Source organism: Cryptomeria japonica, unplaced genomic scaffold, assembly GCF_030272615.1.
Source record: "Cryptomeria japonica unplaced genomic scaffold, Sugi_1.0 HiC_scaffold_212, whole genome shotgun sequence".
NCBI classification, from domain to species: domain Eukaryota; kingdom Viridiplantae; phylum Streptophyta; class Pinopsida; order Cupressales; family Cupressaceae; genus Cryptomeria; species Cryptomeria japonica.
In genome coordinates this window covers 131911-145000 of record NW_026729034.1, presented here as the reverse complement: position 1 = coordinate 145000, position 13090 = coordinate 131911, and the positions used below count along the sequence as shown (strand labels likewise).

Below are 13090 nucleotides of genomic sequence, written 5' to 3'. Positions count from 1 at the left end.
GGAGCCCGGATTGCCCCGGGCGCGCACCTCCGCCAGGGTGGGCACCTTGGTGCGCACAACTTGCCTGGGCTGCGCACCAGGAAGGGCTCAAGATGGCACCCGCGTTCCGTTTTTTTCACTATCTTTCAGAACGGAAATTTTAAAATCTCGTTTTTTTTTGCCTTTTCTGGAAATTAGTGAAGGCAGCGCATCAAAGGTGCGCAACGCTGGTGCGAACCTGGGAGCGCTCCGATGTGTGCTCCAAGGTGCGGCGTGCACGAAGTCGGACCCCGGTTTGCCCCGGGTGCGCACCTCGCGTGCACCTTGGTGCGCACACCTTGGCTGGGTTGCGCGCCCTGGTGGGCACCATGGTGCGCACCAAGGAGCGCTCCGAAGTGTGCTCCAAGGTGCGGCGTGCACGAAGTCGGAGCCCGGTTTGCCCCGGGTGCGCACCTCGCGTGCACCTTCGCCGCGGTGGGCACCATGGCGTGCACGAAGTCGGAGCCCGGTTTGCCCCGGGTGCGCACCTCGCGTGCACCTTCGCCGGGGTGGGCACCTTGGTGTGCAGACCTTGGCTGGGTTGCGCGCCCTGGTGGGCACCATGGTGCGCACCAAGGAGCGCTCCGAAGTGTGCTCCAAGGTGCGGCCTGCACGAAGTCGGAGCCCGGTTTGCCCCGGGTGTGCACCTCGGGTGGGCACCTTGGTGCGCATGCCTTGCCTGGGCTGCGCACCAGGGCGGGCTCAAGATGGCACCCGCGTTCCTTTTTTTTCACTATCTTTCAAAACGGAAATTTTAAAATCTCATTTTTTTTTGCCTTTTTCTGGAAATTAGTGAAGGCAGCGCATCAAAGGTGCGCACCTCGCTGCCCACCACGGTGCGCAACGCCGGTGGGCACCCGGGAGTGCTTCGAAGTGTGCTCCAAGGTGCTGCGTGCACGTTGTCGGAGCCCGGTTTGCCCCGGGTGCGCACCTCGCGTGCACCTTCGTCGGGGTGGGCACCTTGGCTGGGTTTGCCCCGGCTGCGCTCCGAAGCGGGGTTATTGGAGCGCCGCCTCTTTTTTTGTCGGAGCGTTTGGTGGGGTTTCTCGCATTGGCTCTTCCGAGGCCCGGTTGCCACCCTGGCGCGCACGAAGTCGGAAGTAGGGTTAATTGCCCGGGTGCGCACCTTTGCCAGGGTGGGCACCTTACCTGGGCTGCGCACCAGGGCGGGCTCAAGATGGCACGCGCGTTCCGTTTTTTTCACTATCTTTCAAAACGGAAATTTTAAAATCTCCTTTTTTTTTTGCCTTTTCTGGAAATTAGTGAAGGCAGCGCATCAAAGGTGCGCACCTCGCTGCCCACCTTGGTGTGCTCTGAGGTGCGCACCCGGGAGCGCTACGAAGTGTGCTCCAAGGTGCGGCGTGCACGTTGTCGGAGCCCGGTTTGCCCCGGGTGCGCACCTCGCCTGCACCTTGGCCGGGGTGGGCACCTTGGCTGGGTTTGCCCAGGGTGCGCTCCGAAGCGGGGTTACTGGAGCGCCCCCTCTTTTTTTGTCAGAGCGTTTGGTGGGGTTTCTCGCATTGGCTCTTCCCAGGCCCGGTTGTTGGGTGCGCTCCCACCCTGGCGCGCGCGAAGTTGGAAGTTGGGTTAATTGCCCGGGCGCGCACCTTCGCCAGGGTGGGCACCTTGGTGCGCACACCTTGGCTGGGCTGCGCACCAGGGCGGGCTCAAGATGGCACCAGCATTCCCTTTTTCTCACTATCTTTCAAAACGGAAATTTTAAAATCTCGTTTTTTTTTTGCCTTTTATGGAAATTAGTGAAGGCATCGCATCAAAGGTGCGCACCTCGCTGCCCACCTTGGTGTGCTCCGAGGTGCCCACCACGGTGCGCAACGCCGGTGCGAACCCGGGAGCGCCCCGATGTGTGCTCCAAGGTGCGGCGTGCACGAAGTCGGACCCCGGTTTGCCCCGGGTGCGCACCTCGCGTGCACCTTGGTGCGCACACCTTGGCTGGGTTGCGCGGCCTGGTGGGCACCATGGTGCGCACCAAGGAGCGCTCCGAAGTGTGCTCCAAGGTGCGGCGTGCACGAAGTCGGAGCCCGGTTTGCCCCGGGTACGCACCTCGCGTGCACCTTCGCCGGGGTGGGCACCTCGGCTGGGTTGCGCGCCCTGGTGCGCACCAAGGAGCGCTCCGAAGTGTGCTCCAAGGTGCGGCGTGCACGAAGTCGGAGCCCGGTTTGCCCCGGGTGCGCACCTCGCGTGCACCTTCGGCGGGGTTGCGCGCCCTGGTGGGCACCATGGTGCGCACCAAGGAGCGCTCCGAAGTGTGCTCCAAGGTGCGGCGTGCACGAAGTCGGAGCCCGGTTTGCCCCGGGTGCGCACCTCGCGTGCACCTTCGGCGGGGTTGCGCGCCCTGGTGGGCACCATGGTGCGCACCAAGGAGCGCTCCGAAGTGTGCTCCAAGGTGCGGCGTGCACGAAGTCGGAGCCCGGTTTGCCCCGGGTGCGCACCTCGCGTGCACCTTCGCCGCGGTGGGCACCATGGCGTGCACGAAGTCGGAGCCCGGTTTGCCCCGGGTGCGCACCTCGCGTGCACCTTCGCCGGGGTGGGCACCTCGGCTGGGTTGCGCGCCCTGGTGCGCACCAAGGAGCGCTCCGAAGTGTGCTCCAAGGTGCGGCGTGCACGAAGTCGGAGCCCGGTTTGCCCCGGGTGCGCACCTCGCGTGCACCTTCGCCAGGGTGGGCACCTCGGTGCGCACACCTTCTCAATGTTTTCTTGCCTTTTCTGGAAATTGGTGAAGGCAGCGCATCAAAGGTGCGCACCTCGGTGTGCTCCGAGGTGCGAACCCGAGAGCGCTCCGAGGTGCCCACGAAGTCGAAAGTCGGGTTAATTGCATTGTTTTCCCCGGGTGCGCTCCGAGGTGCGCAACATCGGCGCGCACCAAGGAGGGCTCCGAAGTGTGCTCCAAGGTGCGCACGATGGCGTGCACCTCTGGTGCGCACGATTCGGAGCTCGGTTTGACCGGGGTGCGCACACCTTGGCTGGGTTGCGCACCTTTTGTGCGCTCCAAGGTGCGCACGAAGTCGGAGCTCGGTTTGCCCCGGGTGCGCACCTTCGCCAGGGTGCGCACCTTGATGCGCACGCCTTGGCTGGGCTGCGCACCTTGGTGGGCGCCATGGTGCGCACCTTTCGTGCGCTCCAAGGTGCGCACGAAGTCGGAGCTCGGTTTGCCCCGGGTGCGCACCTTGGTGGGCGCCATGGTGCACTCCGAGGTGCCCAAGATTGGTGCGCACCAAGGAGCGCTCCGAAGTGCGCTCCAAGGTGCGCGCGAAGTCGAAAGTTGGGTTAATTGTCCGGTTTGCCTCGGGTGCGCACCTTGCGTGCACCTTCGCCAGGGTGGGCGCCTTGGTGCGCACACCTTGGCTGGGCTGCGCACACCTTGGCACCCGCGTTTCCTTCATTTTAAATTTTTTTTTTTTACAATCTCTCAAGTGGGAAATTCTATAATCTCAACTTTTTTTGCCTTTTCAGGAAACTTTTGAATGGAGCGCATCATTGGTGCGCTCCGAAGTGTGCTCCAAAGCTCTCTCCAGCTGCGTGCACCTGCCCCGGCCGCGCACCCGGCCCCGCCCAGCTTCGCTCACCTGTCCCGGGCGTCTGGTGCGGAACCTTAGAGTAAGAAACATCACCGTGCACCTTGGCCAACGTGCGCGACTCGACCGAGCGCGCACTGGCCGAGGTGCACACCGATTTCACCTGGGTGCGCGCGCAGCACCTCGGGCGCACCGGGGTGCGCGCACAACGCCCGGGTTGCACCGTGGCCTGTGTGCTCGGGGCGCCTCGGGTGCGCGCTCGGTGTCGCCCCCGCGCGCGCGGTAGTGCGGGCAGCGCACCCCGGCCCGGCCCGGCCCCGACGAGAACGCAAACGGGCAAAAGGTTTATTCAAATAGCATTGCGATGCCCGGCGAAAAACTAAAAAAGGGTGCAACACCGGGACTTCCCGGGAGGTCACCCATCCCAGTACTACTCCGGCCCAAGCTGCGCTTAACTGCGGAGTTCTGATGGGATCCGGTGCACTAACGCTGGTATGATCGCACCCGTTATGAGCTTGTCGCAGTGTGTACTTAGCAAACCGCGACCCACGTGCGAATCCACCCCGGCCACCCACCCCCGTCGAGGTGCACACCCTCCCTCGCGAAGTGCGCCCCGTTCGCCAAGTGTGAGCCCTGCCCGGGTGCGCGCACCTTGCTAGGGCGTCGGGTGTGCACCCGGCCCGGCCTACGTGCGTGCACCTGTAGGGGGCGTCGTGTGCGTGCAGTGTCCCGTCTGCAACGCGGTGCCCACACACCACCTCGGGCGCAACGACCTGCGCTCACATGTGGGCCGAGTGCACCTTGGTGCATGTTCGGGGCGCCTCGGGTGCACGCTCGATCTTGCCCCGGTGCACCAAGGCGCTCGGTTTGCCCCGGGTGCGCACTTGGTGCAAGGTGGGCACCCAAAATAGGGATCAAGCACCAAAACACAAGTTTCGGGATGCAAAATGGGACCCAAGGACCACAAATGCGTTCCAAGACCCATGATGGGTCCACGAGAACAAAAATGTGTTCCGAGACTTAATAAACAAATATTGGGTTTTAGGAGAAGAAACATGCTCTGATGCCCAAAACGAGAATCGACCCCGAAAAGGCCACAGGCCAAAAGTGGGATGCGAGACAAAAAAAAATGGGACCCGAGGACCAAAATTGGGTTCCCAGGTCGAAGACAGGGCAACCGGACAAGAAACGACCTCTAAGGCTCGAAATGAGTCCCGACGACTAAAACTTGACAAGAAGCACCCATCAGGCACCCAACTCGACACCCATGGGATGCCGACCCACCCGGGCTTCCACCTAGCACACCTTGGCACCCACCCACCCTCGCACCCAACCTCGCACCCAACTTAGCACCTTTGAACCCACATTGGCACTCACCCTGACCCTGGCACCTTGGAACCCACATTGGCACTCACCTTGACCCTGGCACCCACCTTTGCACTCACCTTGGGACCCACCCTGGCTCCCACCTCGGCACCCACCCAGACACCCACCTTGGTTCCTTGGCACCCACCTTGGATCCTTGGCACCCACCCCGACACCCACCTTGGCACGCAACTTGGCTACTTGCCACCCACCTTGGCTCCTTGACGCCCACCCCGACAACCACCCCGTGACCTACCCTGGCTAGGGTTGGTGCACACCCACCCTGGTGCCCACCTTGGCACCCACCCTATGACCCACCTTGGCACGCACCTTAGTACCCACCCCGTTACCCACCCTAGGACCCACCCCGTGACCCACCTTGGCCAGGGTGGGTGCCTTGGTGCGCACAACTTGCCTGGGCTGCACACCAGGGCGGGCTCAAGATGGCACCCGCGTTCCGTTTTTTTCACTATCTTTCAAAACGGAAATTTTAAAATCTCATTTTTTTCTTTTTTTTGCCTTTTCTGGAAATTAGTGAAGGCAGCGCATCAAAGGTGCGCAATGCTGGTGCGAACCCGGGAGCGCTCCGATGTGTGCTCCAAGGTGCGGCGTGCACGAAGTCCGAGCCCGGTTTGCCCCGGGTGCGCACCTCGCGTGCACCTTCGCCGGGGTGAGCACCTTGGCTGGGTTGCGCGCCCTGGTGCGTACCAAGGAGCGCTCTGAAGTGTGCTCCAAGGTGCGGCGTGCACGAAGTCGGAGCCCGGTTTGCCCCGGGTGTGCACCTCGGGTGCGCACCTCGCGTGCACCTTCGCTGCGGTGGGCACCTTGGCTGGGTTGCGCGCCTTGGTGGGCACCATGCAGTGCACGAAGTCGGAGCCCGGTTTGCCCCGGGCGCGCACCTCCGCCAGGGTGGGCACCTTGGTGCGCACAACTTGCCTGGGCTGCGCATCAGGAAGGGCTCAAGATGGCACCCGCGTTCCGTTTTTTTCACTATCTTTCAGAACGGAAATTTTAAAATATCGTTTTTTTTTGCCTTTTCTGGAAATTAGTGAAGGCAGCGCATCAAAGGTGCGCAACGCTGGTGCGAACCTGGGAGCGCTCCGATGTGTGCTCCAAGGTGCGGCGTGCACGAAGTCGGAGCCCGGTTTGCCTCGGGTGCGCCCTGGTGGGCACCATGGTGCGCACCAAGGAGCGCTCCGAAGTGTGCTCCAAGGTGCGGCCTGCACGAAGTCGGAGCCCGGTTTGCCCCGGGTGTGCACCTCGGGTGGGCACCTTGGTGCGCATGCCTTGCCTGGGCTGCGCACCAGGGCGGGCTCAAGATGGCACCCGCGTTCCTTTTTTTTCACTATCTTTCAAAACGGAAATTTTAAAATCTCATTTTTTTTTGCCTTTTTCTGGAAATTAGTGAAGGCAGCGCATCAAAGGTGCGCACCTCGCTGCCCACCACGGTGCGCAACGCCGGTGGGCACCCGGGAGTGCTTCGAAGTGTGCTCCAAGGTGCTGCGTGCACGTTGTCGGAGCCCGGTTTGCCCCGGGTGCGCACCTCGCGTGCACCTTCGTCGGGGTGGGCACCTTGGCTTGGTTTGCCCCGGCTGCGCTCCGAAGCGGGGTTATTGGAGCGCCGCCTCTTTTTTTGTCGGAGCGTTTGGTGGGGTTTCTCGCATTGGCTCTTCCGAGGCCCGGTTGCCACCCTGGCGCGCACGAAGTCGGAAGTAGGGTTAATTGCCCGGGTGCGCACCTTTGCCAGGGTGGCACCTTACCTGGGCTGCGCACCAGGGCGGGCTCAAGATGGCACGCGCGTTCCGTTTTTTTCACTATCTTTCAAAACGGAAATTTTAAAATCTCCTTTTTTTTTTGCCTTTTCTGGAAATTAGTGAAGGCAGCGCATCAAAGGTGCGCACCTCGCTGCCCACCTTGGTGTGCTCTGAGGTGCGCACCCGGGAGCGCTACGAAGTGTGCTCCAAGGTGCGGCGTGCACGTTGTCGGAGCCCGGTTTGCCCCGGGTGCGCACCTCGCCTGCACCTTGGCCGGGGTGGGCACCTTGGCTGGGTTTGCCCAGGGTGCGCTCCGAAGCGGGGTTACTGGAGCGCCCCCTCTTTTTTTGTCAGAGAGTTTGGTGGGGTTTCTCGCATTGGCTCTTCCCAGGCCCGGTTGTTGGGTGCGCTCCCACCCTGGCGCGCGCGAAGTTGGAAGTTGGGTTAATTGCCCGGGCGCGCACCTTCGCCAGGGTGGGCACCTTGGTGCGCAAACCTTGGCTGGGCTGCGCACCAGGGCGGGCTCAAGATGGCACCAGCATTCCCTTTTTCTCACTATCTTTCAAAACGGAAATTTTAAAATCTCGTTTTTTTTTTGCCTTTTATGGAAATTAGTGAAGGCATCGCATCAAAGGTGCGCACCTCGCTGCCCACCTTGGTGTGCTCCGAGGTGCCCACCACGGTGCGCAACGCCGGTGCGAACCCGGGAGCGCCCCGATGTGTGCTCCAAGGTGCGGCGTGCACGAAGTCGGACCCCGGTTTGCCCCGGGTGCGCACCTCGCGTGCACCTTGGTGCGCACACCTTGGCTGGGTTGCGCGGCCTGGTGGGCACCATGGTGCGCACCAAGGAGCGCTCCGAAGTGTGCTCCAAGGTGCGGCGTGCACGAAGTCGGAGCCCGGTTTGCCCCGGGTGCGCACCTTCGCCGCGGTGGGCACCATGGCGTGCACGAAGTCGGAGCCCGGTTTGCCCCGGGTGCGCACCTCGCGTGCACCTTCGCCGGGGTGGGCACCTCGGCTGGGTTGCGCGCCCTGGTGCGCACCAAGGAGCGCTCTGAAGTGTGCTCCAAGGTGCGGCGTGCACGAAGTCGGAGCCCGGTTTGCCCCGGGTGTGCACCTCGGGTGCGCACCTCGCGTGCACCTTCGCTGCGGTGGGCACCTTGGCTGGGTTGCGCGCCTTGGTGGGCACCATGCAGTGCACGAAGTCGGAGCCCGGATTGCCCCGGGCGCGCACCTCCGCCAGGGTGGGCACCTTGGTGCGCACAACTTGCCTGGGCTGCGCACCAGGAAGGGCTCAAGATGGCACCCGCGTTCCGTTTTTTTCACTATCTTTCAGAACGGAAATTTTAAAATCTCGTTTTTTTTTTGCCTTTTCTTGAAATTAGTGAAGGCAGCGCATCAAAGGTGCGCAACGCTGGTGCGAACCTGGGAGCGCTCCGATGTGTGCTCCAAGGTGCGGCGTGCACGAAGTCGGACCCCGGTTTGCCCCGGGTGCGCACCTCGCGTGCACCTTGGTGCGCACACCTTGGCTGGGTTGCGCGCCCTGGTGGGCACCATGGTGCGCACCAAGGAGCGCTCCGAAGTGTGCTCCAAGGTGCGGCGTGCACGAAGTCGGAGCCCGGTTTGCCCCGGGTGCGCACCTCGCGTGCACCTTCGCCGCGGTGGGCACCATGGCGTGCACGAAGTCGGAGCCCGGTTTGCCCCGGGTGCGCACCTCGCGTGCACCTTCGCCGGGGTGGGCACCTTGGTGTGCAGACCTTGGCTGGGTTGCGCGCCCTGGTGGGCACCATGGTGCGCACCAAGGAGCGCTCCGAAGTGTGCTCCAAGGTGCGGCCTGCACGAAGTCGGAGCCCGGTTTGCCCCGGGTGTGCACCTCGGGTGGGCACCTTGGTGCGCATGCCTTGCCTGGGCTGCGCACCAGGGCGGGCTCAAGATGGCACCCGCGTTCCTTTTTTTTCACTATCTTTCAAAACGGAAATTTTAAAATCTCATTTTTTTTTGCCTTTTTCTGGAAATTAGTGAAGGCAGCGCATCAAAGGTGCGCACCTCGCTGCCCACCACGGTGCGCAACGCCGGTGGGCACCCGGGAGTGCTTCGAAGTGTGCTCCAAGGTGCTGCGTGCACGTTGTCGGAGCCCGGTTTGCCCCGGGTGCGCACCTCGCGTGCACCTTCGTCGGGGTGGGCACCTTGGCTGGGTTTGCCCCGGCTGCGCTCCGAAGCGGGGTTATTGGAGCGCCGCCTCTTTTTTTGTCGGAGCGTTTGGTGGGGTTTCTCGCATTGGCTCTTCCGAGGCCCGGTTGCCACCCTGGCGCGCACGAAGTCGGAAGTAGGGTTAATTGCCCGGGTGCGCACCTTTGCCAGGGTGGGCACCTTACCTGGGCTGCGCACCAGGGCGGGCTCAAGATGGCACGCGCGTTCCGTTTTTTTCACTATCTTTCAAAACGGAAATTTTAAAATCTCCTTTTTTTTTTGCCTTTTCTGGAAATTAGTGAAGGCAGCGCATCAAAGGTGCGCACCTCGCTGCCCACCTTGGTGTGCTCTGAGGTGCGCACCCGGGAGCGCTACGAAGTGTGCTCCAAGGTGCGGCGTGCACGTTGTCGGAGCCCGGTTTGCCCCGGGTGCGCACCTCGCCTGCACCTTGGCCGGGGTGGGCACCTTGGCTGGGTTTGCCCAGGGTGCGCTCCGAAGCGGGGTTACTGGAGCGCCCCCTCTTTTTTTGTCAGAGCGTTTGGTGGGGTTTCTCGCATTGGCTCTTCCCAGGCCCGGTTGTTGGGTGCGCTCCCACCCTGGCGCGCGCGAAGTTGGAAGTTGGATTAATTGCCCGGGCGCGCACCTTCGCCAGGGTGGGCACCTTGGTGCGCACACCTTGGCTGGGCTGCGCACCAGGGCGGGCTCAAGATGGCACCAGCATTCCCTTTTTCTCACTATCTTTCAAAACGGAAATTTTAAAATCTCGTTTTTTTTTTGCCTTTTATGGAAATTAGTGAAGGCATCGCATCAAAGGTGCGCACCTCGCTGCCCACCTTGGTGTGCTCCGAGGTGCCCACCACGGTGCGCAACGCCGGTGCGAACCCGGGAGCGCCCCGATGTGTGCTCCAAGGTGCGGCGTGCACGAAGTCGGACCCCGGTTTGCCCCGGGTGCGCACCTCGCGTGCACCTTGGTGCGCACACCTTGGCTGGGTTGCGCGGCCTGGTGGGCACCATGGTGCGCACCAAGGAGCGCTCCGAAGTGTGCTCCAAGGTGCGGCGTGCACGAAGTCGGAGCCCGGTTTGCCCCGGGTACGCACCTCGCGTGCACCTTCGCCGGGGTGGGCACCTCGGCTGGGTTGCGCGCCCTGGTGCGCACCAAGGAGCGCTCCGAAGTGTGCTCCAAGGTGCGGCGTGCACGAAGTCGGAGCCCGGTTTGCCCCGGGTGCGCACCTTCGCCGCGGTGCGCACCATGGCGTGCACGAAGTCGGAGCCCGGTTTGCCCCGGGTGCGCACCTCGCGTGCACCTTCGGCGGGGTTGCGCGCCCTGGTGGGCACCATGGTGCGCACCAAGGAGCGCTCCGAAGTGTGCTCCAAGGTGCGGCGTGCACGAAGTCGGAGCCCGGTTTGCCCCGGGTGCGCACCTCGCGTGCACCTTCGGCGGGGTTGCGCGCCCTGGTGGGCACCATGGTGCGCACCAAGGAGCGCTCCGAAGTGTGCTCCAAGGTGCGGCGTGCACGAAGTCGGAGCCCGGTTTGCCCCGGGTGCGCACCTCGCGTGCACCTTCGCCGCGGTGGGCACCATGGCGTGCACGAAGTCGGAGCCCGGTTTGCCCCGGGTGCGCACCTCGCGTGCACCTTCGCCGGGGTGGGCACCTCGGCTGGGTTGCGCGCCCTGGTGCGCACCAAGGAGCGCTCCGAAGTGTGCTCCAAGGTGCGGCGTGCACGAAGTCGGAGCCCGGTTTGCCCCGGGTGCGCACCTCGCGTGCACCTTCGCCAGGGTGGGCACCTCGGTGCGCACACCTTCTCAATGTTTTCTTGCCTTTTCTGGAAATTGGTGAAGGCAGCGCATCAAAGGTGCGCACCTCGGTGTGCTCCGAGGTGCGAACCCGAGAGCGCTCCGAGGTGCCCACGAAGTCGAAAGTCGGGTTAATTGCATTGTTTTCCCCGGGTGCGCTCCGAGGTGCGCAACATCGGCGCGCACCAAGGAGGGCTCCGAAGTGTGCTCCAAGGTGCGCACGATGGCGTGCACCTCTGGTGCGCACGATTCGGAGCTCGGTTTGACCGGGGTGCGCACACCTTGGCTGGGTTGCGCACCTTTTGTGCGCTCCAAGGTGCGCACGAAGTCGGAGCTCGGTTTGCCCCGGGTGCGCACCTTCGCCAGGGTGCGCACCTTGATGCGCACGCCTTGGCTGGGCTGCGCACCTTGGTGGGCGCCATGGTGCGCACCTTTCGTGCGCTCCAAGGTGCGCACGAAGTCGGAGCTCGGTTTGCCCCGGGTGCGCACCTTGGTGGGCGCCATGGTGCACTCCGAGGTGCCCAAGATTGGTGCGCACCAAGGAGCGCTCCGAAGTGCGCTCCAAGGTGCGCGCGAAGTCGAAAGTTGGGTTAATTGTCCGGTTTGCCTCGGGTGCGCACCTTGCGTGCACCTTCGCCAGGGTGGGCGCCTTGGTGCGCACACCTTGGCTGGGCTGCGCACACCTTGGCACCCGCGTTTCCTTCATTTTAAATTTTTTTTTTTTACAATCTCTCAAGTGGGAAATTCTATAATCTCAACTTTTTTTGCCTTTTCAGGAAACTTTTGAATGGAGCGCATCATTGGTGCGCTCCGAAGTGTGCTCCAAAGCTCTCTCCAGCTGCGTGCACCTGCCCCGGCCGCGCACCCGGCCCCGCCCAGCTTCGCTCACCTGTCCCGGGCGTCTGGTGCGGAACCTTAGAGTAAGAAACATCACCGTGCACCTTGGCCAACGTGCGCGACTCGACCGAGCGCGCACTGGCCGAGGTGCACACCGATTTCACCTGGGTGCGCGCGCAGCACCTCGGGCGCACCGGGGTGCGCGCACAACGCCCGGGTTGCACCGTGGCCTGTGTGCTCGGGGTGCCTCGGGTGCGCGCTCGGTGTCGCCCCCGCGCGCGCTGGTAGTGCGGGCAGCGCACCCCGGCCCGGCCCGGCCCCGACGAGAACGCAAACGGGCAAAAGGTTTATTCAAATAGCATTGCGACGCCCGGCGAAAAACTAAAAAAGGGTGCAACACCGGGACTTCCCGGGAGGTCACCCATCCCAGTACTACTCCGGCCCAAGCGCGCTTAACTGCGGAGTTCTGATGGGATCCGGTGCACTAATGCTGGTATGATCGCACCCGTTATGAGCTTGTCGCAGTGTGTACTTAGCAAACCGCGACCCACGTGCGAATCCACCCCGGCCACCCACCCCCGTCGAGGTGCACACCCTCCCTCGCGAAGTGCGCCCCGTTCGCCAAGTGTGAGCCCTGCCCGGGTGCGCGCACCTTGCTAGGGCGTCGGGTGTGCACCCGGCCCGGCCTACGTGCGTGCACCTGGAGGGGGCGTCGTGTGCGTGCAGTGTCCCGTCTGCAACGCGGTGCCCACACACCACCTCGGGCGCAACGACCTGCGCTCACATGTGGGCCGAGTGCACCTTGGTGCATGTTCGGGGCGCCTCGGGTGCACGCTCGATCTTGCCCCGGTGCACCAAGGCGCTCGGTTTGCCCCGGGTGCGCACTTGGTGCAAGGTGGGCACCCAAAATAGGGATCAAGCACCAAAACACAAGTTTCGGGATGCAAAATGGGACCCAAGGACCACAAATGCGTTCCAAGACCCATGATGGGTCCACGAGAACAAAAATGTGTTCCGAGACTTAATAAACAAATATTGGGTTTTAGGAGAAGAAACATGCTCTGATGCCCAAAACGAGAATCGACCCCGAAAAGGCCACAGGCCAAAAGTGGGATGCGAGACAAAAAAAAATGGGACCCGAGGACCAAAATTGGGTTCCCAGGTCGAAGACAGGGCAACCGGACAAGAAACGACCTCTAAGGCTCGAAATGAGTCCCGACGACTAAAACTTGACAAGAAGCACCCATCAGGCACCCAACTCGACACCCATGGGATGCCGACCCACCCGGGCTTCCACCTAGCACACCTTGGCACCCACCCACCCTCGCACCCAACCTCGCACCCAACTTAGCACCTTTGAACCCACATTGGCACTCACCCTGACCCTGGCACCTTGGAACCCACATTGGCACTCACCTTGACCCTGGCACCCACCTTTGCACTCACCTTGGGACCCACCCTGGCTCCCACCTCGGCACCCACCCAGACACCCACCTTGGTTCCTTGGCACCCACCTTGGATCCTTGGCACCCACCCCGACACCCACCTTGGCACGCAACTTGGCTACTTGCCACCCACCTTGGCTCCTTGACGCCCACCCCG

The 13090-nt window shown here is 62.9% G+C and overlaps 2 non-coding genes across 2 annotated transcripts; both read right to left on the bottom strand.

The window, feature by feature from the left end:
- Nucleotides 1–3937: 3937 nt before the first annotated feature.
- LOC131868673 (5S ribosomal RNA) lies at nt 3938–4057 on the bottom strand. The gene has a single exon (XR_009367120.1). It is a non-coding gene; the product is annotated as a 5S ribosomal RNA (ribosomal RNA).
- Nucleotides 4058–11876: 7819 nt separating this feature from the next.
- LOC131868670 (5S ribosomal RNA) lies at nt 11877–11995 on the bottom strand. The gene has a single exon (XR_009367117.1). It is a non-coding gene; the product is annotated as a 5S ribosomal RNA (ribosomal RNA).
- Nucleotides 11996–13090: the final 1095 nt, after the last annotated feature.